The sequence below is a fragment of the Protopterus annectens genome, chromosome 7.part0, assembly GCF_019279795.1.
Source record: "Protopterus annectens isolate FY-2018-M chromosome 7.part0, PAN1.0, whole genome shotgun sequence".
NCBI classification, from domain to species: Eukaryota; Metazoa; Chordata; order Ceratodontiformes; family Protopteridae; genus Protopterus; species Protopterus annectens.
This window is the reverse complement of record NC_056739.1, coordinates 268,561,184-268,588,856: the sequence shown is the minus strand read 5'-3', so window position 1 is coordinate 268,588,856 and position 27,673 is coordinate 268,561,184. Positions and strand designations below refer to the sequence as shown.

At 43.0% G+C, this 27,673-nt stretch overlaps 1 protein-coding gene across 1 annotated transcript in view; it reads left to right on the top strand.

Annotated features, from left to right (window-relative positions):
• MDM4 (MDM4 regulator of p53) overlaps positions 1 to 27,673 on the top strand; it is a 326,441-nt gene that overhangs the window by 135,976 nt on the left and 162,792 nt on the right. The gene's annotated exons all lie outside the window — the stretch shown is intronic.

Sequence of the window (27,673 nt, the reverse complement as noted above, 5' to 3'; positions counted from 1 at the left end):
CCTTTGGGCGGAAAGCTTTCTTTATTCTCAGGAAATTGGCACAGTATTACAAGAGACAAATGGACACTGCAAATAGACAAAGGATACAGGTTCCATTTTCACACATTGCCAAAAAGAAAAGGGATGCCCGACCTGCCACCAAATCAAAGGGCAGATGCTTTGAAACAAATCTCCAACTTAATGCAAATGAAAGCTATAGAAAAGGTTCCTCTTTCAGAACAAGGCCAAGGATTTTATTCCAGACTATTCCTTGTTCCAAGAAAAGAAAATCAATGGAGGCCTTTTCTCGACTTGTCCGCACTGAATACTTATCTCATTGTGCCAAAATTCAAAATGCTGACTCTACAGCAACTCCTTCCCATGCTGGGCAAGGGGTCTTGGCTGGTGACAATAGACCTCAAGGAGGCATACCTGCATGTCCCTATCAGATAAAGTTGCAGAAGACACCTCAGATTTCTTGCAGGTTCAGAGCATTATCAATTCTCAGCATTGCCCTTTGGCTTATCTACTGCGCCCAGAGTATTCACGAAATGCCTGGCATCAGTAATTGCACACTGCAGACTTCAGGGGATTCAAATATACCCATATCTGGACGACTGCCTTATACAGACGGACAGCCAACAAACTTTGGTAAAGGACTTGAATTATGCCATCCACCTACTGCAGGCCCTGGGATATACAGTCAACATTCACAAATCAAGACTTGTTCCATCCCAAAGATTAACTTTTCTGGGTGCGGATCTAGACACAACCATCCAAATGGCTTTTCTCACAGAAGAAAAACAAAGACAACTACCGGATTACTTCAATAATCTGACAAAACAAACTCAGCTGACTGCAAGGAAAATCCTGCAGGCCCTGGGTTACATGGCATCTTGCATTCTTCTGATTCCACAAGCAAGACTGCATATGAGGAAACTACAGCGGTACCTAAGGAGTTTATGGACTCAGCACAGTCGCAGCTTAGAAACTTTGATCCCACTCATTCCATGCCTCCAAAAGGAATTTCTGTGGTGGGCTCAAGCAAGCCAGTCAAACAGGGGTCTGCCCTTCAGCAAGCCAATAGCCAGCCAAACCATTACAATAGACGCTTCAGACCACGGTTGGGGAGCACACATGGAGGGCAGATGTATTCAAGGACTATGGTCACAAAAGGAGCTACGCATGCACATAAACCAAAAGGAAATGCTGGCAGTGATACATGCAATCGAGGCCTTCAAACTCTTTCTGCATCAAGGCCACCTGCTAATAAGGACAGACAACACCACAGTTATGTGGTACATAAACAAGCAAGGAGGCACCCATTCCTACCCTCTTTGCAGACTGGCAATGAATCTATGGGAACTTTCCTTGAAACTCAATATAGAGCTGCAATCCCAGTTTGTACCAGGAAAAGACAATATACTGGCGGACAGCTTAAGCAGAAATATAATGGATGCACACGAATGGATGCTGCACCAAGACATCTTCCTACAGATAACACAATCATGGGAAAGGCCAGACATAGATCTTTTTGCCTCCCCCCACAATCATCAGCTGAAGAAATTCTGCTCAAGGACATACCACCCACAAGCATGGAAAGTGGACGCCCTATCTTTCAGCTGGAGAACTCTTAACAGTGTATGCATTTCCACCTCTTCCATTAATGACCAAGGTCTTACTGAAGATCAGGACAGAGCAGCCAAAAGTGATTCTGATAGCTCCGGACTGGCCAAGACAGCACTGGTACCCACTGTTAAAGAGCATGTCACGCACGAAACCATGGCTTCTTCCTCAATGGCCTCTTCTCCTGACACAGCACAATTACAAGACTCTGCATTCCATCCTGAAAACCTTGCAACTAACAGCCTGGAAAATACCTTGACTCCTCCTCAGGATAAGCTATCCAAGAGAGTGAAGGATATCATCATGGAAGCTCGCCGGCCTTCCACAAGAAAGGCATATTCAGCAAAATGGAAAAGATTTCACACTTGGAGCACCACAAAGGGCCTAGATGTGACAGTGATGAACATGGCACATATCCTGGAATACTTGGCAGAAATGCTCCACAGTGGCCTGTCTTACTCTTCCATTAAAATTCATGCTTCAGCAATTTCAGCAGAGTACAATACTGATCCACCTGTCTTTTCTCATCCTCTCCTAAGATGGTTTCTAAGAGGAATTAAAAACATCAATCCTCCAAGGAAACCTCCAGTGCCTACTTGGGACCTTAACTTTGTGTTGGAAAAACTAACTCTGCCTCCCTTTGAACCAGCAGCATCTGCAGAACTACAGTTCCTGTCTTGGAAGACCGCCTTCCTTCTGGCCATAACCTCAGCAAGAAGAGTATCTGAGTTACAGGCCCTCATGGCAGTACAGCCATTTCTTATTTTTCACCAGGACAGAGTCTCATTGAGAACCAATCCTTCATTTATGCCAAAGGTGGTATCCAGGGTCTCATTAAACCAAGCTATTCACCTGCCCACCTTCTTTCCAAATCCACAAAGCACAGGGGAGAAGCTTCTGCACACCCTGGACATACACAGACAGTTGCACTACTACTTGGACAGAACTAAAAGCTACAGAAAAACTGACCAGCTGTTGGTAGCCTATGCTGCTGGTGCTCAAGGAAAAGCAATTTCCAAACAATTTCAAAATGGATAGGGAATTGCATTCGTTTTTGTTGTTCCTTTCATGGAAAAACTGTGCCAGCTAACATTAGACCTCATTCCACCAGAGCCACAGCCACCTCCACAGCCTTCTTAAGAGGGGTGGCTACCAAGGACATTTTAGAGGCTGCTACATGGAGCTCCGTGCATACATTTTCCAAGCATTACAATCTACCTTTATATTCCAGATCCAGAGCAGGCTTTGCTACGGCAGTCCTGCAGGGCATTTTAGCTACACCATCCTTTACATAGATCCTCCATCCCCAGATTGGCTATGGTATTCTACCCATATGTGATGATTGCAGATGCATCCTTGAAGGACCTAGTACAGTTTTGTACCTACCATAAATGTAGATGTCCGATAGGTATGCATCTGCAGTCAGGTTTACCCTCCCTCCTTCCCGTCTTTGGTAGTTATTGGGTACTTTTCCCTCTCATAGCTAGCTGGGGTTATCTATTATGGTGTATTTGTTTTATATATATATATATATATATATATATATATATATATATATATATGCATGTTTGGAATTTATTGCATTTCTCCAAATTTAGCCTTCCTTTGAGGACACCTGGCATCTGGGGCAAGAAACACTGAGGAAGATGGCGTCGGCTGACGCTTTTATACCCCAGGCGCTCTTACGTCGGGGAAAGGGCGACATCAGCCGACGCCGGACCCAGACTTTGGAATCCGGCCGACCGAAGGGCTGCCTGAGGCAGGACAACCCATATGTGATGACTACAGATGCATACCTATCGGACATCTACATTTATGGTAGGTACAAAACTGTACTTTCTGGGCATTGTATAGATGATGCTTTTCTGGAGTCCAGCCTTTCCCCAGACACCTTACCTCCAGCTCCCAGTAAACCTGACTAGTATTAGAGTACCTGACTCTCAAGTTCCTCTTCAAGAATCCTACTGCGGATACAGAGACCATTTCACAAGGACCAAAGGGCATTAATGCTACTGCTGCCAAAAATCCTACCCCTTCTGGTAGAGATTCTAAAGCCTTGGACAGATGGGGTAAGAAGGTATACACGTCTGCTACTTTATCCAGTAGGGCTTTAAATTGCTAGTTTCATATGTGAAAGTACCAGCAGCATATTATGGGAATACTTAAACAGAAAATTATGTTGATTCTTGACTGTGCTGAACGCACAGAATTACAGGATTTAATGCATTCTGCAGAACAAGTTGGCATCTTGCAGGGCTGTCACTGGGTCTGTACTTAGAAGGCATGCTTGGCTTAAGGAGCAAAACTTGCCAGATCATGTTAAAGCTAAATTACTGGATGCGCCCTTAAACCAGGACCATCTGTTTGGCAACAAAGCAGAAGTCCTCAAAAAGATGGAGGAAAATGCTAAATCTATGCAAACTGTTAAAGATTTCCTGCAAGTACAGCCTCCCAGATTTAGTAGGCATTGGTCTTCAAAGAATTGGTCCTTTCCAGTCTCTTCCAGGCTCTCTCATTCCAAACCCAGGAACAGCAGACCACCTAGGTTGCAGTCTCAGGCTACGCATAGGCCTAAGCAGTGAGGAGCTCCCACTTCCAAAGTAGGGAGTAGTAAGGCACCCCCATATGGAAAAATGGCACAGTAACTTAACCTCAACTCTTCCAAGGCCCTGCTCAACTGCCTGCTCCCTTAGGAGGAAAGCTAGTTCTGTATGCAAATAAATTGGGAACTCATTACCCAAGACAAATGGGTTTTGAATATAGTTTCCCAGGGATACAGATTCTACTTCCACACCATACCAACCCCAAACGGTTGGCCAGACCTACTCCCAAATCAGTGGGCAGAGGCCCAACAGCAGGTTCTCTCTTCTGTGTATCAGGGCTATTCAACCTGTCCCAGCAGAAGAAAGGGGACAAGGTTTTTATTTTAAGACTTTTCCTGGTACCCAGAAAAGACTGCTCCTGGCGTCCTATCCTGGACCTGTCTATTCTAAACACCTTTTTGTTAATTCCAAAATTCAAAATGTTAACACTTCAACAGCTGCTTCCTATGCTAGGCAAAGATGCCTGGTTGGCAACCTTAGACTTAAAGGAAGCTTACCTACACATTCCAATAAGGGAGTCTTGCAGGAAACACCTACGCTTCAGGGCAGGCTCCATGCACTCAGTTCTCTGCACTTCCCTCATCTACTGCGCCCAAGGTATTCACAAAGTGTCTAGCTCCAGCCATTGCATTTTGCAGGCAGAGAAATATTCAGATATACCCATACTTGGACAATTGCCTGATTCAGGCAGAAAGCCATAATTTGCTTTTAAAATACCTGGCATTCGTAAAGAATCTTCTAACCTCACTGGGGTACACCATAAACGAAAATAAATCTCACCTAGTACCCAGCCAACAGATTGTATTCCTGGGAGCAAGCTTGAACACAACTTCCCAGTTGGCTTTCCTCACCCCAGAGAAACAAGTTTATTTGACAACCTACTTCAAACTACTGGCCACAAAGACCCAGCTATCTGCAAGGAAAATTCTGCAAGCACTGGGCTTCATGGCCTCTTGCATTCTACTAATTCCATATGCGAGACTGCATATGAGGAAACTACAATGGTATCTAAAAAGCCTATGATGTCAGCATTCTCAGGACCTGGAATCAATGATTCCTGTCATTACTTGTATCAAGACAGAGTTCCTCACAACAAGTGGCTCCCTTTCATGCTTCCCAAACCCTAACAGACTCATCAGACTATGCATGGGGGGCTCACTTGGCAGGGCAGTGCATTCAGGGCAAATGGAACCCAAGACAGATGCACGTGCATATCAACCAAAACGAAATGTTAGCTGTGCAGAATTCCTTGACAGCCTTAAAGGACCACATTCTTCCAGGACAATTATTGGTAAAGACAGACAACAGCACAGTTATGTGGTACATAAACAAGCAGGGCAAAACCCACTTGTACCCTCTCTGCAGACTAGCCATGTCTCTGTGAAACACAGCCTTGAGCTACCAAGTGCACCTACAGGCTCAATTCCTGCCAGGCAAGCTAAATTCCGTGGCAGACGACCTAAGCAGAAATCTCATGGACCCACACGAATAGAAACTGGAGCCAAAAATATTCAACCTCTTGAACAAGTGGGGGACTCCAGAGATAGACCTGTTTGCCTCCCCTCAGAACTACCAATTGGACAGATTGTGCACAAGGACTTCCCACAGTCAAGCTTGGAAAGTGGATGCTTTGTCCTTTACCTGGGAAAGCCTCTCTGTTTATGCCTATCCCCCTCTGCTCCCCCTCTCGAAGGTTCTGCAAAAGATCAAACAGGACAAGCCAAGGACAATACTGATTGCACCAGTCTGGCCATGCCAACACTGGGTACCCCCTCTTGCGCAGTATGACACTGCAGGAACCATGGCATCTGCCTCAGATCGCTTCCCTGCTGTCCCAACAGGCAGGCCAGATTCTGCACCCGCAGTTTCAAACCCTGAACCTTGCAGCCTGGCTAATTCCTTGAGCTCTCCACTAGCATCCCTCAGTAAGTAGGTGCCTAGATGTCATTCTGGACGCAAGGAGGCCTAGTACTAGAAATCCTATGCTGAAAAGTGGAAAAGATACTGTCGCTGGAGCCAGACTCCGGGGATGTGCACAACGGTGCCCAGCTTACCTCATATTCTGCAGTACTTAACAGAAATGCTCCACAAGGGCCTACCTTCTCGTCAATTAAAATTCATGCCTCTGCCATTTCAGCACATTATAATACTGAACCACCCCTCTTCTCTCACCCCCTGCTAAAGCAATTCCTCAGAGGGGCCAACAATTTAAGACCCCCCCCCAGGAGAGCCCCTACTCCAGCCTGGAACCTTAACTTTGTATTGGAAAAGCTCACTCTCCCTCCTTTTGAGTCAGCTGCAACTGCAGATTTGAAATCCCTTTATTGGAAAACAGCCTTCCTTCTAGCCATCACTTCAGCAAGAAGAGTGTCTGAATTACAGGCTGTCATGGCAGTGGAACTCTTCATTATCTTCCATGCATACAGGGTTTCCCTCAGGACCAATCCTTCCTTTATGCCCAAGGTGGTGTCTAGTGTGTCCCTTAATCATTCATTTGCCTACCTTTTTCCTGAATCCACAAAACAAAGGAGAACAAATACTGCACTGTTTTGATGCACAGACAACTTAGGTTTTATTTGGACAGGACTAAGCACCTCAGAAAATCTGAACAGCTACTAGTTGGCTTTGCAGCAAGGGCAGAGGGGAAGGCCATTTCAAAGCAAACCATTTCTAAATGGATATCCCATTGCATTCAATTCTGCTATAAGCACCATGGAAAACATACCCCACAAGGGGATAAGATCACATTCCACCAGGGCTGCATCTACCTGTACAGCCTTTCCCAGAGGTGTCTCTACCAGGGACATCCTAGAAGATGCTACCTGGAGCTCTGTACATACATTCACTAAGCATTACCACGTGCCTATTTTTTCTAAATCCAGAGCTGGCTTTGCCACTGCAGTCATGCAGGGCTTAATAGCTGGCCCTAATGCTCTCTAACTTCCTCCTCCCTTCCTTAGCTTTGGGAATCAACCCAAATGTGATGACTGCAACAGTGAAACATGAAGAACATCGTACAGTTATCATAGATGTAGATGTTCGAGTGTACTCACGGTTGCAGTCCTGGTTACTCTCCCTCCAGCCTCTGACTTCTCTTGGTTTTACTTTTCCTTTTGTGGTGTATTTAAGCTTTCTGGTGTATTTGCTTTTTGATGGAGGGGTACCATAACATATAATTGCTTCCCATTGTGGGGACACCCGACATCTGGGGCAAGAAAAACTGATGTAATGGCATCTGCTGCATGTTTTATACCCCTGACGTCATGGAAGAAGACATAGCATCCGACGCAGGAATCCAAGACTCTGGAATTCAGGCTGGCTGAGAGCTACCTTCAGGCAGATAACCCAAATGTGATGACTGCAACAGTGAATACACTCTTAACATCTACATTTATGGTAAGTGTAAACAACTGTACTTTCCCTTTTGGTGTTTCAATTAACCTATATCATTTGGTGATGGATTAATCTTACCCCATCCCATGGTTGATAATTATGTATTACCTTATTGAGAACAACTGGGATCGTACCATAGATAATGTGAGGGGACATGCATGGAGTAAACCATTTAGTAGCTGCCTGTGCCTCTGTCCATTAGTAATAGTACAGGCAGCAATCCTGGAGTAAATGTTAATACAGACATCCAAGTTGCTCTTGAATATGAGCAGGGATGAACTTTGTTTTGCGTGGATGGGGAGTCTGTTCCAGAGCAGCAGTATGCTCTGTGAAATGTATACCATGTTCTGATATATGATGCAAATTATGTCATGGTGATTTTTGACCTAAAACTTCATATCTCCATAGCACTATAGCAAAGAAGGACTGGTAATTCCTAAGATTTAGAAAAGGGGGCTCCCACTACCAGTTGATGTTCTCATTAAGTTTGTCTACTGCACCTAAGGTAAGTTTCAGGACATTTGACTGTAAGCATTGCCTAGAGCAGTAGAAAGGGCATTATTTATTCAAGCACGGAATATTGGCTCATTCTGTAATCATGTCATCTCTACAGGAGAAGACTTCCGGTACTTAGGACTGCCTTTGAATCTCCTAAAGTGTCATTTGACATCAGTAAAGACAAGTCATCTTCCTGGGAGCTGTCCTGGCTATGGACAAACAAAAAGCTTTACTGCCCACATGCAAGATTGCCACTTGCAGGTCTCCTGCAGTACTTGAAAGCTCCCCAGCCAGCAAGACTGGACATGTGTAAAAAAAATGCAGTGGTATCTCCAAAATAAATAGTGCCAAGATGCATGTTCCTTACACCAGTGTGTTCCCCTCCTAACCTGCATCAAAGAACGGTGTGTGGCAGATAGTGGAAATATTCCTGAACCCTTCAGAATAGAGCCAGGTCTTGAATGCAAAGCACTCCTTGGACACTGGATGGGAGTGCCCTTGTGGAGGAGTTGATAGTGTAGGCGGCTTTGGACAGGAACTAAATTTAAAAGGAAAAATAAAACAGAAAAGATTCTAGTTATTTTTGTTATCAAAGCATTCAGGAACATTTGGCAACAAGGGAAGCCATTGCACTTCCTGACAGTACTGTGGTAATGTAATACGTAAACAAGCAGTGGTGTGGTCACTTCCATCTATGCAGGCTAGCATCCATATTCGAGAAGTTACACAGGAGGCAGGGATGGCTTCCAGGGGAAAGTACATCCCACTTTAGAACAGCTTGCTGCATTGTGGGGAAACAAAAACTACACACCAAAGAATTTGTCAGAGCCAGAGGGCTTCTTGCTTTTAGTCCGCAGATTGAGGGTATGTCTAATGTGGACTGAAAACATATAAGCAAATATTGCACCAGGATTACCCATATGTGAACCATGGGCATCAAATGGCTTCTCTATTAATTGGGCAGGTCAATATTTTTGACATTCCCTTGGTCTCCAGGGTTTTGCAGAACACCCAAGATGATGTGCCAGATGTAATAGTCATGGCCCCATTTTAGCCCAGGCAACATTTGACTCCCTTTTGTTGAGCTTACTGAGGAAAAACTACTTGTGCTGCCACTACATATGACTTCTAACCTAGAGCAAGACATCAACTATCCACACAAGCGCTAGCACTCTTTCCTTCCAGGCACATGTTTTCGGAAGACATGCTTCACATCTTAAGGGATGCCAAGAAACCCAGAATGAGAAATTGTATACTGAACTGGGAGCATGGCCCAGTAGTGTCATCTTGGGTATGTCTCTTTAAGTCCTCACCTACCTGTCAGATCTATATAATGGAAGGCTATTTTATGCTTCTGTAAAAAGTATATGCTTCTATTTGCCATTGAAACAATTTCTGAGAGAGGCTCTATGTATGAGAACACTTAGAGGTTGGGATCCTAATTTAGTGTTGAAAAAGCTCATTCTTATTCCATTTTAAATCGGCTACTTCTACCCCTGTCAAGTTTGTATCTTAAAATTGGCAGATTTGTGCTCAGCCTTCATGTCTCAGAATTGTAATCTGTAGGGAAGTCTTTCTGGTGTTCAGAGCCAGGATCATCCTTTGTTGTGTCTTTCGGCTTTTCCCGGTTAGGGGTCGCCACAGCGGAACTCCGGTCCGCTAATGATTGGCAAATTTTTACGTGCAGAGTCGCCAGCCCTGACGCACAGCCTTCAACAAAGGTACGCCCATTCACGCAGGTCTCCACACAGAAGATGCTGTAGCTGAGAATCGAACAGGACAATGTTTTACTGTAAGGCGACAACGCTACCGTAGCACCAATCTTTAAATGGTAGAAGTGGTTGCAGAACTGTCCCAGGTCATTTATTTGTGTTTTCCCCCCTCCTCGCAAAAGCAGGAAGAATAATGAATCTTCATACCTTGGATGTACGCATAAATTTGAAATTTTACTTGGACAGGAAAAAGAAAGTCTAATCAGCTCTATATTCTTTTTGCAAAAGGAAAAGAAAACCCTATCATTAAGCAATTCCCATGTGCAAATGATGGTTCATTCACTTGCCCCCCCTCCCCCCAATTATTTGTTAGGAAAACCAGTACCTAACGAAGTGAAAGCTCATTCTACCAGTTGTCAGTTACTGTCTCAGCTTCCCTTAGACAGGTAACTTGCAAATGCCATTTTGGAATTATCCAATTATACAATGTAGCCAGTATTTCTAGAACCAAGGCAGATTGCAGGCTCCTACCCCTAAATGAGCCAGTCACACACTTCCCTGAGCTGAGAGTCTTGTCAGGTCAGCTAGGGCAAGAAAGACCTGAAGATTGCACTGACTGGTGTCCCATTATCCCACCAGTGCTTTGAAATCTGTAACAGAGTACATCTACCAGGCTTGTAGTGGGAAGGTGAAAGCTAGTATGTGGTAAGGTCATCTGGTTTCCAGGCAGGTATATACCAAGACTGTGTACCATAGCAGTTGATGCATTCGAACATCTACATTTATGGTAAGTTCTTACACAACTTTACTTTTCTCCACTTGAGTTTAAAATTGTTGATGCGTCACTCAGTACTTGCATTGTATGTGGATTTTCCTTTGTTAGGTAATCCATAATCACTGGTTACCGTGTTTCTTGTAATTTGACTGTCAGTTTTCTCTGTGTGCCTCTTGCTCTGAATTTTCTTTTAACATTTTTTTATACGTTATGAGTCATCTTGGAATCCTGTTCAGTGCAGACTCCTTCTGTGGATTTGGGGTCAGAAGGTAGGCACTTGCACATTAAAATTTTGCATCTCTGCTAGAAAGGTTTCACACCAGGGCACTGCTAAGTACTGGGTACTATCCTTCCTGTCTTGGGTAAGTAGTAGTAGTACAGATTGTTTTCAGCACTGACAAATGTTGCATTGTATTTATTTGTAATTTTGTAATGTGGTTGGAATATATTTCAGATCAAAAGGCTTCTGTTCAGGTCAAAGATGCTGGAATTTGGGAGCATGACACAAAGCCAGAGGAGTGAGCATTTTCTGAAACAGGCAGGCAAAAAAATATAAGTTCTTGAGCACCATTCTTCCTGCAGAGGTGATGCTGTGTGTACTGGTTTTTCATCTCGAGCTAAAGATTTTGATATGGTGAGTAACTTCCTTGTCGTACAAGCTGACAAGTACTTGTAACAAGTTGTCTGTCCCTTTTGAATTAAAGGATGATAGCACCTCCATATTCAGGTGGGTAGACAGATTTTTTTACTTTCATCCGCCTGTTACTTTATTTACCCTGTATCATTGTTTGAGCCGTGTCCAATAAAACCAGCAGCTTTGTGTGGAAAATGCCTTTGTATCAGAGGAAACCCTTCCAAGCCACAGTTACAGCTCTTTATTTTCATGCACCTTTTGTGAATTGTTTTGGAGGAATTTCTGTGGTTTTCTGCTAGTGCTAATAATGATTGTATTTTTTTTTAATTGCTTCAGTAGCTCATTGGTGATAAGGCTTCTTATGTTTGAGAAATTGATCTCAATAGGAAACTGGGTTGCTGTGGGGCTATACTTTTTTTCACCATGGAACATTTCCCCAACTATTAGCATTACTTTTTTATGCATATGTCATGGTTCGTGTAAATGTAATTTCCATGAATTTAAGTACTTTGTCAAGAATTAATTGTTAAGATTGAGAACTGCTGAAACTGCTCCATGTGTAATGTCCCACTGAGATGGCTACTTGCTATGTGCCAATTGTCCTTGAATAAAAATCATGGACACGTGCAACTCCTAACACCTAGAATTTGAAAGCATGTTTTATCTTCCCATAATCCTGCTGGAATGAACAATATTCACTGAAAGTTCCATTAAATGGTGGATATGTTTGCAGAACGTCTTGACATTTTTGAGCTCTTTGAAAGTCTGTTGTTTCATCTCATTATTTTTTTACATAACTTTTCACCTTAAACAAGATATCCAACCTTTTTGGGAATTTACATGGTGTCACATAATACTTAAAAGGACTCCTTTCAGATGGCAGTGTGAAAGATGAGAGGTGCTGAAAGTATAGAGTTTAAAGAATTGTGAAGCATTTTTTAAAAGAAGGTGTAGTTACAAGTTTATTGACTTCTTCCAAGTGTACAGGGAGGTGCAAGCAAAAAAGGGGGAAAATGTAGAGTGTTAAATGTAGCTATTATAGCATAATGATTTAGGCTGAGGAGAGGGCAAATTAAGGCTACATGATTTGCCTGCAAAGCCTTTTACTGCTGAAAACAAGTGTTTGCTGTAGTCTGTTAAAAACTGAAGTGTAATTGCACTTTAGTAATTATGCTGCCACTTTTCTGCATTCTGCAAACATAGTCCATCATGGTCATATTGCCTAGTGCATTGTGCACTAAATTTTGCAACAGCCCAGTCATGAAAATGTGATAAGAAAAAAATGAAACTAGTCCCTCCCCATATAAAAGGTACAGTGCTGGAAATTACTTGTTATATAGCTGGGAAATGGAAAGTTGACACTAATCTATGTTGTTGGACTGACCACACCCAGATTCCTTATGGAGCTAGATAATAGTGTGTAAAACATGGCACTTCTGTGAAGTGGAAGTTTCATATTCATAGCCCTGTATTTGCCAGGAATTTCCCATCTCCCACAAGGCGTTTCTCTATGAAGCAGCACTGTGCAGATTTGTAGTTGTAAGGAAACTGCACACTGGACTGCAAATGAGATGCTAACCCTTTCATTGCAAAGTTCAGATTACTTTCACACTCCTTTCCTCATCCTTTTGCTTATGACCCTGTGTGGGAAGTCTGTGCTAGTCCTCACAACAGTAAACCACTGCAGGCACCCTCCCAAGCATCTAATATTAAAGTAAATGCATGTTTTATCAGTTGGACTGCACAGAGGCCTTTTGCAGTATGTATTTATCCTTCTGCTACCGTCTAAATTATCTTCATTTTTAGTTATGAATGGGTGTTTTAGAACTCTGGCAGCTTTGTAATTTTTTTCATAGTGTGTTTTTCTTTCATGATTTGCTTTTTTTTTTTTTTTTTCTTTTCACTGTGTGGTCTTAACATGAGCTTTGTAATATTCTATGACTTTGAATATGTGGTGGCTAATGGAGTGGGCAAACCCAAGAGCTATAACTAGGAGAAAATTCTGATTTGTACTGAGCTGTTGCAGAAGGCATTCCAGCAGTCTTTCTCCCTGACCATTTTGATGTGGTGAGTACAAAGCTGCTGTTTCCGGTTTTACTGGAGAAATAATGGGATCACCCCCAATGGTGTTTCTATGGAGTTTTACATTTACCTTTTTGTGGTTTAATAAAAACATCAAGGTTCAATTGAAAATTCTGAACTGCTTTTTTCTTCTTTTTAGGGACACGGTAAAGATTTTTGATCAGGCACTAGCAGTATGTGTCTAATGTGATACCGGTGGCTTTTGAGTGGTTTGGAGTCTAAATGTATTCTGCAGAGCCTACAGAGTTGCTGCACTTCACCAAAATATACAAGCGAGTTTCATCAGCATCTACATTAAATGAGAACGAGTTTGCTGTTTATTTTGATTGCGCAAGACTCTGTGCATAAAACATGGTTGTGGATTCTGTATCACGTTGTCTTCTGATGAATATGCGGATCATGAGAGCAGCACCATATTTAGGTTACTATTGTAAATGGGGTGTGTTGCACCTGCATTGCTTTGTGATTTTTTTTTGGAATTATTTTAATTTTATCATTGTGAAGCTCTACAGCAGATGGAAGTATTCAGAAATATCTTGGCAATTTTTATGCAGCTGCAGTGTCCTCTAAAAAAAAATCTGTGAGCTGTAGTTGCAAGTCAGAAACGTGCATTTCTGTTTGGTACATAATGTATACTTGCCAAATCTTTGACACTTTACGGCATTCTGCAATAAACCAGACTTGGCACTACCTGCATCTTCAAAATGTGGTGGATTTTACCCTGTTTTTGGAGGTTGTAACATACTTTTTTTGGATCCTAATTGTAAGTCACTGTTACGTTTTCTGGGGTTACTTGCATTACGTTGGACTACATTACATTTTGAAATATTTGATAAACATTTTGAAATATTTGATAATTCAGCAATGCATCAGTCTGCTCAAATATTACTGTTTGGTTGTGATATAATTTTATTTTTCCTTTCTTTTTATTGACTGGTGCATCCTACTGAGCTTTTATCCACTGGGCTTATTTATGCTTTTATAATGCTGACTGAGATGGATTTTTAAAGGCAGTATAAAAACTCGTGCACTTAGTGCTTGAGATGTTTAACATCCACCTGAACTACCACCCAGCTTCAACTTATGAGACCTCACTTCAACTCATAAGGACCGTTACTCCCATGTTGCACAGCAGTGTATTTGAATTCATGTAAGACTTCTAAGCTGTATTACTGATGCACGGATGCTTTCTGGACGTCCATAGTATGGATTTGGCTTGGGGATAGAATTTTAAGACACTGCATTACAATAAAATCTGATCATATTGATTGTAACTGTTGACAGTGTCTCACCTACACATACTTTGCATTGCTTTGTGCAGTTGGTACACATTTCTGGGACTGTTGTAATGTTTTAGATTTGAGTTCTGATTTGATCATTTTCAGGTTTTGCTGGTAGGTAATAAGGCTTGCTTTTGCACTGGTTAAGCTTTGACAGTGTATGGAGGTTTTGCAGTTTGTATGAATGAGTGGGATTTTCCTATATTGTTTTTTTAGATGGGTCAGATTGTGCAGCACCAGTTGAGAGGATTTTTGTGCACTTCTGTCAGCAGTGTTCATTTCTTGTGATCTACGTTCAGTTATTGGAGTCTTGTGAAAACTGCAAAATGAAGGAAACAAATAGCTGATGTATATTGGGTTTGATTAGTTTTGGAATATTAATTTTTTGCTGGTTGTAACTTGCTTGTGGTAGTGTGTAGTACAGAAACTAGTGCAATAAACTGTTGAGTTACCATATCAGGATAAATATGATGTCAGTGTTGTGCCAGATTATTTGGCTTCCATGCAAACATAATTCTACAAGTCCTGTCTTGTCAGCATATTGCAGTGAGTTAATTCTAATGCATGCAGTTACTAACATGTTAATGTTAGAGTAAATTTGTTTGTATTGTGATATTTACTTAATACATACTCTCAAGCCATGTTATTTTTGTTGATCAGATACTTACCACTGAGGCTCATTTATTTTTACATGCAAGACCACGGATTTTATTAATAGTTACTAGGAGAGAGTTGTCAGGGGATACTGGGGAGATTTGGTCTTTGATTGGCTTGCTATATTACAGAAAGAACAATGGGTGTAATATGGCAATCCAGGTTTTATCCCTACTTAGTGACTGTGGAAAATGCATTGCATACTGTTAAGTTTATGCTTTTATGGGTGACAGAAAAAAGTAATTTTGAGATCATGCATGTGCACCTTACATGGCAGTATACAAGTCTGAAGGTAAACTAATCCAGACAGCTAGAATTACACCTTGGTTACTTGGGACATTTTTTTTTTCTTTTGCGTTATGTGCTGGCTTTTATTTGTGGAAATTACAAGTTTAAAACCTCTGTAGAGTATTGTTGGAAGTTCATGTAAGAGAGGTTTGGGTTGAGTTGAGGAAAGGCTATAAAGAAATGTAGAATAATTTAGTGCAAGTCTGCATCTGTATTGATGTGATGGTTTCATTAAAGGAAGTGCAGAGCAGAGAAATAACCGATTTACTGTTATGATATAATTTTGAGAAAGCAATGCATTTGCTGTTGCAGTGCATTGAATTGTGTGAATTAGAAAGGTCCTGATATGACGTCTGGGACTCTTCGATGGTTTGTGCAGTTGGGTTCTTCCTTTCCACCTGTAGAAATTTTGAATTGTCTGGTGTCCAGGCCAAAGGAAAAAATTATTTTTTTTTTTTTTTTAATGATTAATTATTGGCTGTTAGTGGTATGTTTCATCTAGAAGTATAGCCATAGTTTTGAGTCTCTAGGTACTGTGGGCAGAGATGGACAGCTTTTCTTTTTGAAGGAAGCTTATTTGTTGTGTTAAAAAAAATTGTGTAAGGTTGAATCAGCATAAGTATTGTATGTATTGTATAGGGGTAAATGTTAAAAGATAAGTGGATCAATTTTCTGTATGGGTTATTTGAATTGTTTTCTCTTATGTAATGTAGACTGTGATATGTGGGAGACGGATCATTTTATATTGTTTCTGTACATTTTACTAATTTATTTGATTTTTGTACGATAAGTAGAGTTAAAGAATTGCGCAAATAAATTCTTCAAGCGACATGGGATCTTTCAACATCCACAAGCTGCCACTAGCGCAGGCAGATGGGAGCTTGGATTGATGTCTTTCTGAAGAATGGTACTTCAAAAAACTACATTCCTCTCATTTTGAAAAAAGCAGCTGGTGTGGGGCAAAACTTGCCAGTGCTGCCATTCAAATGATTTTTCAGATGAGGAAAAATATTCATAGGGGAACAATTTTTAGAACCTTCCACATGTGACTGTTTCTATTCCTGCGTTTCAGAGACTCTGCAGTGTTGTATTTGCAGAAAACTGATGGTGCACACTTAAATTCAGTGTTGACTGTGTCCGTTAAATTCTCAGAACATTGTAAACACATTCCATTGTTTCCTAGTAACACTGGATGTTTTCTGATGTGTAGAGCACAGGATACTTGACATCAGAGTTATGCTTTTGGACTGAATGGGAACCACCTCTGTAATGAGAATGCATTTGCTTTTAACATCTTTGTACCATACTTGTGTGTTGAAAAACTCATTTCTTAAAACAAATTTATTTATTGTTGGTATCCGCATTTGCTTTTTTCGAAAGGTAGTTTGTCTGCCACAGTGCCTTTTTTAGTCAAATAATAGTTGGGTGTAAAAGTCTAGAATGTGTTCTTGCAGTTAGATTGTATGGCTAAAAGTAAATATGGCATCACTGCACTCGAGAATTTTTGAGCAGTGAACTCTGTGGACTTGAGAAAGCCCTGGCTGATCAGGCATCCCAAGTTTGGTAACCCAGGCACTGTGGGAGCTGGTGAGAGAAGGAAGAGGAGTGTTGAAGCAGTGCCTGCTTGCCACCGGCTGAGTGAGGCAAAAGTGAGACACCCATTCCCAAGGTGCCCACTCCATGTTACAGATGTTCTTTGTGTTTTACTGTTGCAGTCAGCACTCTTGGGTTAACATGTAGTACTCAGTCGGCCCGAGTAGTAGTATTTCTGTGTCAGATGCTGTCGCTTCTTCCATGACATCAGGGGTATAAAACATGCAGCCGACGCCATTACATCAGTCTTTCTTGCCGTGCAGTGCCCGAAGCAGATGTAGTTCGCAAGTGCTGGTCGTCCGCCTCCTGAAATTTTCGTTTTTCGAGTTTCAGACCAGAAGTCTTCTAAAAGAGAAGTACCTGTTGGGGATTCTTTTTTTCTTGCTCTAACCAATGTCAGAAAAAGTTAACAATGGTCTTGCCTGTGGGAAGCAAATACCTCACAGAGAATTTTCATTCTTACTCAGTCACCTGTTTAGGCCCAAACCACAACGTCCCTTGCTGTCAGTTTTGTGCCTTGTTTAACACCTGAACCATTCATTGTCTGGCTATCTTTGTTGCTAAATTCTTTCACTCTCATTCTCCATATCCCGAAATGGCTTCGGTAAGCCATCCAACTACTGATGATCTGAAAAAACGTAAAGATAGAGACAGACCACATAGGTCAAAAACTGCAGACAATGCTTCCGTTAAGCTAGCCGCCAGTCCGCTGGTACTCAAGGCGCCTGTGCAGTCCCGGATGCCCACTTCTGTGGATTTGCAGGGCTCTGCTGAGACCCATTCGCAGTCTGGTCTGCCACGAGATGCTTCTTTGACTATGGAACCCGAGGATGTCTCTACCTTTGATGGGTTCGGAGCCGCTGTGCAGGCACTGGCTTCTAAGGGTTTATTTCGTCCTACTGATGTTCGAATCAAACAGACTACTTTTTTTAGCCAAAACTACCGAATTTCTTAGGCCCAGAGTATGCACTACACCTAGAAAACAGATGACTAAAATGCATGCTCAATGTCCCATGCCACAAAAACAAATGCTTAGAATGGCTGAAGATGTTATTACCCTAATTAGGGGAAGCCAGCCTTCCCCTGTTAATAGAGAAAGAACTGAGTTTCCTTCTGACTCTACAGACTAGGAGTCCGATGACTCTGACCCTTCTGATTATCAGGACATGCCCTTATCAGCCTATGAGGATTCAGATGCAGAGGAATCCATTCCCTCTGCCTCCCCTCCAGAAGATTTTTCTTTTGGTGAAACCTTGCATACTTGGAGACCATTTCCACTTGGAATGCCAAGACTACCCTCAGTCCAAAAAGAGACCCAGAGAATGTTTAGAGTTGCCTGAGCACAGGCCTCTTGCTATACCCCCTGTCCTAGATGTTGTAGATGTTTTTATGGAATCCAATCTTACCGGGCCCTGACAGGTACCAGATTCCCACAAGTTTCTTTTCAAGAATCCTACTGCTGATCCAGAGACATTTCCCAGGGATCTAAAGGTATTAAGGCTACTACAGCCAAAAATCCTACCCCTTCGAACAGGGATTCCAGAGCTTTAAACAGATGGGGTGAGAAGGTATATACTTCTGCAACTTGCCATCAGGGCATTGAATTGCCAGTTTCACATGTTGAAGTACCAGCAGCATATTCTCTCTTTCGGCGTTTCCTACTTAGGGGTCGCCACAGTGGATCACCTTGTCCGCTCATGATTGGAAGTGGAGTTTTTACTGTGTCTAGTTGCCAGCCCGGCGCGCAACCTATCACAGAAGGCACATGCGCACACACGCCTAGGGCCAATTTTAGCTTGTCCAATCCACTTGCAGCATGTCTTTGGGGGTGTGGGAGGAAAATGGAGCACCCAGAGGAAACCCACACGACCACAGGGAGGACATGCAGACTCTCCACAGAAGACACCCCAGCCGAAGATCGAACTTGAGAGCCTCTTGCTGTGAGGCGGAACTCCAGTCCACTCATGATTGGCAGTGGGTTTTTATGGTGCAGAGTTGCCAGCCCAATGCCCAACCTTCAAAGAAGGCATGCCCATTCACAATCAAATGGGAGAACCTCTCGCTGTGAGGCGACAACGCTAGCCACTGCACCATTTAAACAAAAAATGGTATTTCCATATTGTGCAAAAAATAAAGATTTACAAGAGCTAATGCATTCTGCAAACCAAGTTAGTAAGCATACTTTGTAATGTGGCTTTGATGCCCTGGAAGCATCCTGCAGGGCTGCAGTCACTGCTTCTGTACCTAGAAGGCATGCTTGGCTGAAGGAAAAAATCTTGCCAGATCATGTCAAATCCAAATTGACGCTCCTTTGTTTGGCAGCAAAGCAGAAGTTGTTCTTAAAAAGATTGAAGAAAAAGCTAAATCTATGCAAGCTGTTAAAGAATTCTTACAAGTGCAACCACCTAGATTCAGTAGGCATTGGCCTTCAAAAAACTGGTCTTTTCCAGCCCTGCCCAGACAAGATCCAGGAGAAACAGGCCACCCAGACTACAGTCTCAGGGTATGCAGAGATCTAAACAATGGAGTGCCCCCACCCCAAAAACAGGGAATGGTAAGCTGCCCCCTTATGGAAAAAGTTCACAATGACTTCTCACTTCTCCTTTCCAGCCCTGCCCAACTGCTTGTGCCCCTAGGAGGAAAGCTTGCCCTTCATGCAAAAAACTGGATGTCCATTACTCAGGACCGCTGGATCTTCAACATTGTATCCCAGGGGTACAAACTCTACTTCCATTCACTGCCAACCCCAAGCGTGTTTCCAGACTTTCCTCCAAACCAGTGGGCAGAGGCTCAAAAGCAAGTACTTTCTCTGCTCAATATCAGAGCTATTCAACCTGTTCCAGTAGAACAAAGGGATCAGGGTTTCTACTCCAGACTTATCCTGGTGCCCAGAAAAGAGGGCTGTTGGAGCCCAATCCTGAATCTTCCAGTTCTCGACACCTTTCTGGTGGTCCCAAAATTCAAGATGCTTACCCTGCATCAGCTTCTCTCTATGCTAGCCAAGGATGCCTGGTTAGTCGCTCTAGACTTAAAAGAAGCTTATCTGCACATCCCCATAAGAAAGTCATGCAGGAAATATCTACGTTTCAGGGCAGGCTGTATGCACCATCAGTTCTCTGCACTTCCCTTTGGCTTATCTACTGCGCCCAGAGTATTCACAAAGTGCTTGGCACCAGCCATTGCATACTGCAGGTAGAGAAATATCCAAATGTTCCTATACTTAGACGACTGCCGAATTCAGTCGGACAGTCAAGGAATTGCTACTTCAGTACCTGGCATTTGTAAAAAGCCTTGTCACTTCATTGGGGTACACCATCACAGACAATAAATCACAACTGGTACCCACTCAAAAGATTGTATTCCTGGGAGCAAGCCTGGACACAACTTCCCAGATGGCATTTCTCACTTCAAAAAAAAACAGGTCTATCTGACAAACTACTTCAAACAAATGCAGAACCCAGCTATCTGCAAGAAAATTACTGCAAGCCCTGGGGTTCATGGCTTCATGTATTCTACTAATTCCATATGCAAGACTATATATGAGGAAACTTTTTGGTTCTTAAAGTCTTTGGTGCCAACATTCTCGGGACCTCGAAACAAGTCATTCCTATCGTACCTTGTCTAAGGGCAGAGTTCCTTTGGTGGCAGAAGCATGCAACCACAACAAGGGACTGCATTTCACTCAACCTCTTGCTGCCCAAACCCCTGACAACAGACACAGCAGCCTATGCATGGGGGGGCTCACATGGCAGGCAAATGCATTCAGGACCACTGGAGCCGAGGGCAAATTCTCCTGCACATCAATCAAAAAGAGGTGCTAGCTGTACAGAATGCTCCGACAGCTTTCCAATACCTAATCCTTCCAGGACAACTGCTGATAAAAACAGTACACCACAGTTATGTGCTTACATAAACAAGCAAGGAGGAACCCATTCTTATCCACTCTGCAGGTTAGCCATGGCCCTGTGGAACAAAGCCTTGAACAACCAAGTGCATCTACCAGCTCATTTCCTGCCAGGCAAACAAAATTCACTGCCAGACGACTTGAGCAGAAATCTCCTAGACCCACACAAGTGGAAATTGGAGCCTAACACCTTCAGCCTTCTGATCCAGACGTGGGGGACACCGGAGGTGGACCTCTTTGCCTCCCCCGAGAACCACCAGTTTAAGCATATTCTGCACCAGGAACCCTCACAGGAGGGCCTGGAAGGTGGATGCCCTATCCTTTCAATGGGAAACCTCTCAATCTATGCCTTTCCCCGTCTGCCCCTTCTCTCAAGAGTACTACTCAAGATAAAACAGGACAGGCCAAGGGTAATTCTTATTGCCCCAAACTGGCCACGCCAACACTTGTACCCCACTCCTATGCAGCATGACTACGGTGCCACCATGGCACCTACACCAGCCTCCTACCCTGCTGTCTCAGCAGGAGGGATATTTTGCATCCACAATTGCAAACCCTAAACCTTGCATCCTGGCTTATCCCCTGAATATATATACCCTATCAGCAGCCCTCAGCAAACAGGTGCTGGACATCCATTCTCGAAGCCAGAAGGCCTAGTACTAGGAAATCCTATGTTGAAAAGTGGAAAAGATATTGCTCTTGGAATTAGTCTAAAGTAAAGGACACAGCAGTGCCCTCCTTACCTTTAATCCTGGACTACCTTGCAGAACTACTACACAGAGGCCTGTCCTTCTCCATTAAGATTCATACCTCTGCCATCTCGGCTCATTATAATATTGAGCCACTTCTTCTTTCTCACCCTCTCATCAAACAGTTCCTGAGAGGGACCAACAACTTAAGGCCACCAAAGAGAACACCCACCCCTGCCTGGGACCTTAACTTTGTATTGGAAAAGCTCACGCTTCCACCTTTTGATCCTGCAGTGTTTCAGCAGAGTTAAAATTCCTCTCTTGGAAAAAACAGCCTTGCTTTTAGCCATGACTTCAGCTAGAAGAGTGTCTGAGTTACAAGTACTAATGGCTGTGGAACCTTTCATTATTTTCAATGCTGACAGGGTTTCCCTCAGGACTATAACCCGTCCTTTATGCCTAAGGTGGCGTCCAGTGTGGCTCTAAACCAATCCATCCATTTACCAACCACCTTCCCTAACCCTCAGAACAAAGGGGAAAGGATCCTGCACTCTTTGGATGTACACAGACAGCTCGGGTTCTACCTGGATAGGACTAAGCCTTTCAGAAAATCTGACCAGCTGCTGGTCAGCTTTGCTACAGGAGCAGAGAGGGTAAGGCTATTTCAGAACAAACCATTTCCAAATGGATAGCACACTGCACCCATTTCTGCTACAAGCACCATGGAAAACCAACCCCTCAGAGTCTGAGCACATTCCACTAGGGCCACTTCTACCTCTACAGCATTTCTCAGGGGAGTCCCTACCAGGAACATTCTGGAAGGTGCAACCTGGAGTTCTGTATGCACCTTCAAGCATTGCCACTTACCTATCTTTTCCAAATCCAGGGCTGGATTTGCTACAGCAGTCTTGCAAGGCCTACTAGCCAGCCCTAACACTTCTTGACTGCCTCCACCCTTCCTCAGCATTGGGAATCAACCCAAGTGTGATGAATGCAACAGTGAAACACGAAGTACATAGTGCAGTTGTATACATGTACCATAAATGTAGATGTTCGAGTGTATTCACTGTTGCAGTCCTGGTTTTCCTCCCTCCAGCACCCTGGTTTTCTCTGTCTTCCTCTCCTCTCTATGGCTATTCCTAAGGGCATTGGTATTTACTTTTTACTGGTGGTGGTCCCCACCATATACTAGCTCCCTATTTGGGGGCTCCTGACATTTGGGGCAAGAAAAATTGATGTAATGGCGTCTGCTGCCTGTTTTATACCCCCTGACAACCTGAAGTCCTGGAAAAAGCGACAGCATCCAACGCAGAAATACTAAGACACTGGTATTCGAGCCGACTGAAGGCTTACCTGCAGGCAGATAACCCAAGTGTGATGACTGTAACAGTGAATACACTCTAACATCTACATTTATGGTAAGTGTACACAACTGTGCATTCTCTTTGGAGACCAGAGGTGCAAGGGGGGGGGGGGCAGGGCATTCTGAGGGTTCAAGTCACTGGCAGAAGCTGGTGATGTGCACTTGCTGGGCCCATGGTTTGCCAAAATCTGTAGTATGTACATACATGTTCACTGTGGATGGTAGGTATGTAGCACAAATTTCTCTGGCTTCACAGTCAGATTACACATGTGTGGTTTCTCACTTAAGAAGTGAATGAGTAGAGACATGGTAATAAACCAGATGGTTGGCAGTTGCAAGAGGCCAAAAATTGGAGGGGGGATGTCACATGTTGCAGTACCCATCTTTGGTGTAAAGAGCTGCACTTAATGTTTTAAGTGAACTTTTGTGGCTTTTTTGTTTTTTTTTTTAGCTCAGAGCTGTGCTCTTCCAATTGCAAAAGCTGTACAGCTCTGAATTCATAAATGTGATGTAGCTTTTTCAGAATTTGTGTACAGTGCATGGCAGACTGTTGAAGCAGGCAGCAAGTTTTCAGTCGTGAGCTTGGGTACTTGATATAGATGGATGAAACCTCACTGCAGTCCTGGTGACTGGTTTCATTTGCAGATGCATGTGCCTTAGCTGTGTAGAAGCTGGTTTGTGGGGGGGGTGTAATGGAGTGAGGGAACTACTGAGTTCATTTGCCCAATACTATCAGAAAGAATGTGGTTTGGCACTCTTGACAGTCTAACAGTGGCTGTGTGGTAAAGCAGTACCTCTAAGGGTCAGAAATTATCACTTCAGGGTCAAACAGCTTAGTTGGGCTACAGCTAGGATTTGTTTTTTTTGTAGGTGAGCAAGTATGGGCAACTATATCTGTACCACTGAGTGCAGTGTTGCAGGTGCTGCTCCGGTATGATGCCTGTTGTCACCAGAGGCAGGTGGAGTGAGGGGTAAAATACCAATAATCCAGCTGTTATCCCCACAGGGTTAGGCTGCTCTGATGGCAGTACAGAACAGGTTGTTCACTGCTGAGGGAAGTCCATAGTCAGAGGAATGAGGCAGGCAGACAGACACAAGATTAAGCAAGAAAAACTTAAATTCTTACATCTGTAACTCTCTCAGAATATGCTTTACCAAAGTACATACACATTGGGGTTAGTTTACATCTATACAAAGTAAGGAAATATAAGGAAATTCAACATTTGTAATCCAAAATCCTAATCCCCAGTTACACACATACAGTAATAAATGATGCTAAAACTGTGAAAATGCGCATTTTTCTCAGTAATGGTCAGTGCTGCAGTAGCATATGTGTAACTACCTGGCCTGAGTTCCAGAGCTTTTAGATGTCCCTCTGTGCAGGGCAAGCCTTGCTGTTAGTGACAAATGTATAAAAGGGAGAGGCACCCAGGTTTCTTTTTGTTGCATTGAGCAATTGGAAGTTTGTTCACTTTATCTAAATGGTCTCCAGAGGTGTGATGCATACCCATGTGGAGGGGGGAGTTGTGGTTTTATCATTTGTATGCCATTGACATTTAAGGGAGAGTTCACCTACAAGTGTTGTATTTGACCACACAATGGCTTTCACCTCCATGCCTGTTCTGCTTGGGCATAATTCATAAGGTTTGTGACTGTGTGAGCATTGTGCTTTGTTTGCTAAGACTTATTAGAGAATGTCGTTTACTAACGTCTGGCTTTAGGCCAGGAGGGAATCTTCCCCTTTTTGGGCTATCTTTGCAATGCACAGGTAGGTTTTGCAAGTGCCACTGGAAGATGGATAAGGAGTTTAGCAGATTTCTTTAAGCTGTGTGTGTATAAGCAAATGGGGGCATCAGCCTCTGTCAGGTGTTCTTCCTCTTAAGTATCCTCAACTACCATTCTGCATTTGGAAGCCAGCATTGAGAATATAGACATCTCAGTCTTGTCAGGTCTCAGAGGAACTGTATGCTATAGCTGGACACCTGTTCCATGTACCTACAGATGGCCAGTTTTTGACTTGTAATTTCCGTGTACTGCACTTCATGTGTGAATATCCAAACTTGTTTTTTTAAAGGACCAAACTATCTTCCTCTTTAATAAAAGCCTAGAGTCTGCAAGTCTCCCCATAGGTCTGATGTCAGTGTATCTGGACTCCTGTAGTTTACCAGTATGTCGCAGCATGCGCAGGTGCTGTGGCAGCAGATTTGTGATGCACACTCCACTGCCTGTTAGACGGTCCTCCATAATAGCACCTCATCCCAAGCTAAGGAGAGCGCTTACCTCTGAAGCACTCCATGGGATCTGGCATTTGTAAGGCAGAAGACCTTGCTTAACTGGCTGAATTGTATTCCCCCACTGGTTTCTTTAAAGTCTTGGATCTTGATTTGTTGGAGACTGAGTGTTTGTCATCACCTGTTTAGGGGCTGAGGGGCATTCTTTTGTCATCATTCCTAATCTGTAGGTCCAGGTTGGGGTGATAATTACTGGCCACTGCTGCAAGGTGAAAGACCATCTTGATAGGTGGTGTTACCATGACAGTATAGTCAGTGCCATCCTTAAGGCAGAACCTCTTTTGACCTAGGCTTTGTTGGTTAATGTCAAGTCAGTCAGGGGTGAAAACTGGCAACATAGTTGACTTGGCATTTGTGTAGGAACCTTGATGAGTGATGATAGTAGGCCAAATCTTACAGTAGCTATTCCTTTGAGTCTTCCTGTGACTCTCAGCCAAAGATTTGGCATTACTGTCCAGGCTGTTTTCTAATCATGTTAGAAATGAACCAGATAGAGGTTAACACCTTTGTGTATGTCCTTGGTGATGAAGTGCTTTTTCTCCCATTTATCATCCAAGTGATTATTTGGGGGGTGGGGAGTGTACAGGAGCCCTTTCTCATCAGACTACTTGTGAGCTCACCTTGGAATGTCTTATTTGTCAAACTGGAATATAGCTCTCTGATCTCATCAGCCTAGTATGTGAGACCTTCAGATCACTTATTCTATGGAACGTCAGTGCAGGATTTGGCATTGAGACTTGTGATGCAGTCATGGAACATCGTTGTTTTTGATGATCTTTGCTTTATTTTGGCAGTCTACTGCTGCACATTAATTTGAGCACGCAGTGTATTTGTTCTGGAAGCCCCAGATCTGGTGGTGCAACTGGTTTCTTGGCAAGACCCTTTTCTGGTTCATTTTGGATTGGAACTCCCAGCAGTGATGTCACTTGCTCTGCTGCTAGTCTGTTATAGGGACCAGCAAAGCAATAGTAGTGTCACTGTGTTGCTGTTTTGCTTGATCAGTTTAGTGCTGATGGTCCACATTCTGTAGTAGCATGTAATGGTATTGTCACTGTATTAAATGCTGTAGCACTAACTCATGTATGTCCAAAGTGTACTCCTCACCATGAGCCATGGTTTGACTTAGATCACTAGAAGATTTGAAGGACTGGACAGAAGTTGGAATGCCATTGGCATAGGGTTTACCTAATTGAAGACCGACTTAATTGTGCATACACATCCTGCAAATCGGACAGAAATCTCACGTAAGTAGCATCTTTGTCTAGTAAAATTTCTGTTGTATAGCCATAGAGTTTGTGTAAGGGGGTATACAGTCCAGCCTTTCATACCTATTGAGTATTTTCCCCTGCACAATTGTACAGAAGGTGCATTTCTGGATATGGTTTGCAAGATCAGGAAGATTTTCCCCCAATAGTGTAGTGCTGTGAGCATGATTGGCATTTTCCTTGAGATGCTATGAATGTAGCTGGATAGAGTCAAGATTTCTTTTTATTCAGAATATCTGTAAAGTGGTTTCAGCACTACAATCTCTTTATTTTACGCTTAGTCCTGGTCTAGCTAAATTAAATAAATTCTTGCCAAGTTGTATACACACGTAACCTCTGTGCTCCCTGCGCAAGGGGTTAGTGCATAAAGGTGATGTACTGGTGCACACAATTACTTTGCTGCCAGTCCAGATGCCGTTGTTGAATGTCAGTATGAACGTCCTTTTGCTGTGATGGTCACCAAACCATTTTATTTTCAGATAAGTGCCCCATTGGGGTTTCTTTTTTCTCTTTTTATATGATAGTGTGTTCATGTCGTCCAGAAAAGGAAGATGTCAGTGTGGGAGGACGATTCCCAATAAAGAATGTCACAACCAGTCTGTCCTGTTTTGGGTGCTTCTTCTGATCATACACATTGCTCTGACCTTTCATAGTCAACTCTCCTTGTCCATATACTTGGAAAACCAGTGTTTTAAGTTGTTGACTCAGTGTGATGGTGGAATCCTCCCATCCCAAGAGCCAGCCATCTACCAAGAAGGTGGCCAAAAAAGTTGGGTCTGATCCAGCTGCTGTCCATCTTCTCCCAGATGTCTCTCAAGGCTGGTAAAAGCTTGGAGAAACCTCTGGTTGCTTCTTATTCCTCTCCTATGACCCTGTTAGATGCTGTGGAATCTGGCTTTTCGCACATCATATGAGGCTTTTCAGCCATTATTGAGTCACGCTAGAGGTCTGATCCTCTAAGGGTGTTTTGAGTAGACTCACCACAGAAAAAGAAACTAAGCATATTTTCCCTGTTAAGGATCCCTAACGTGAATGGCAGGCTTT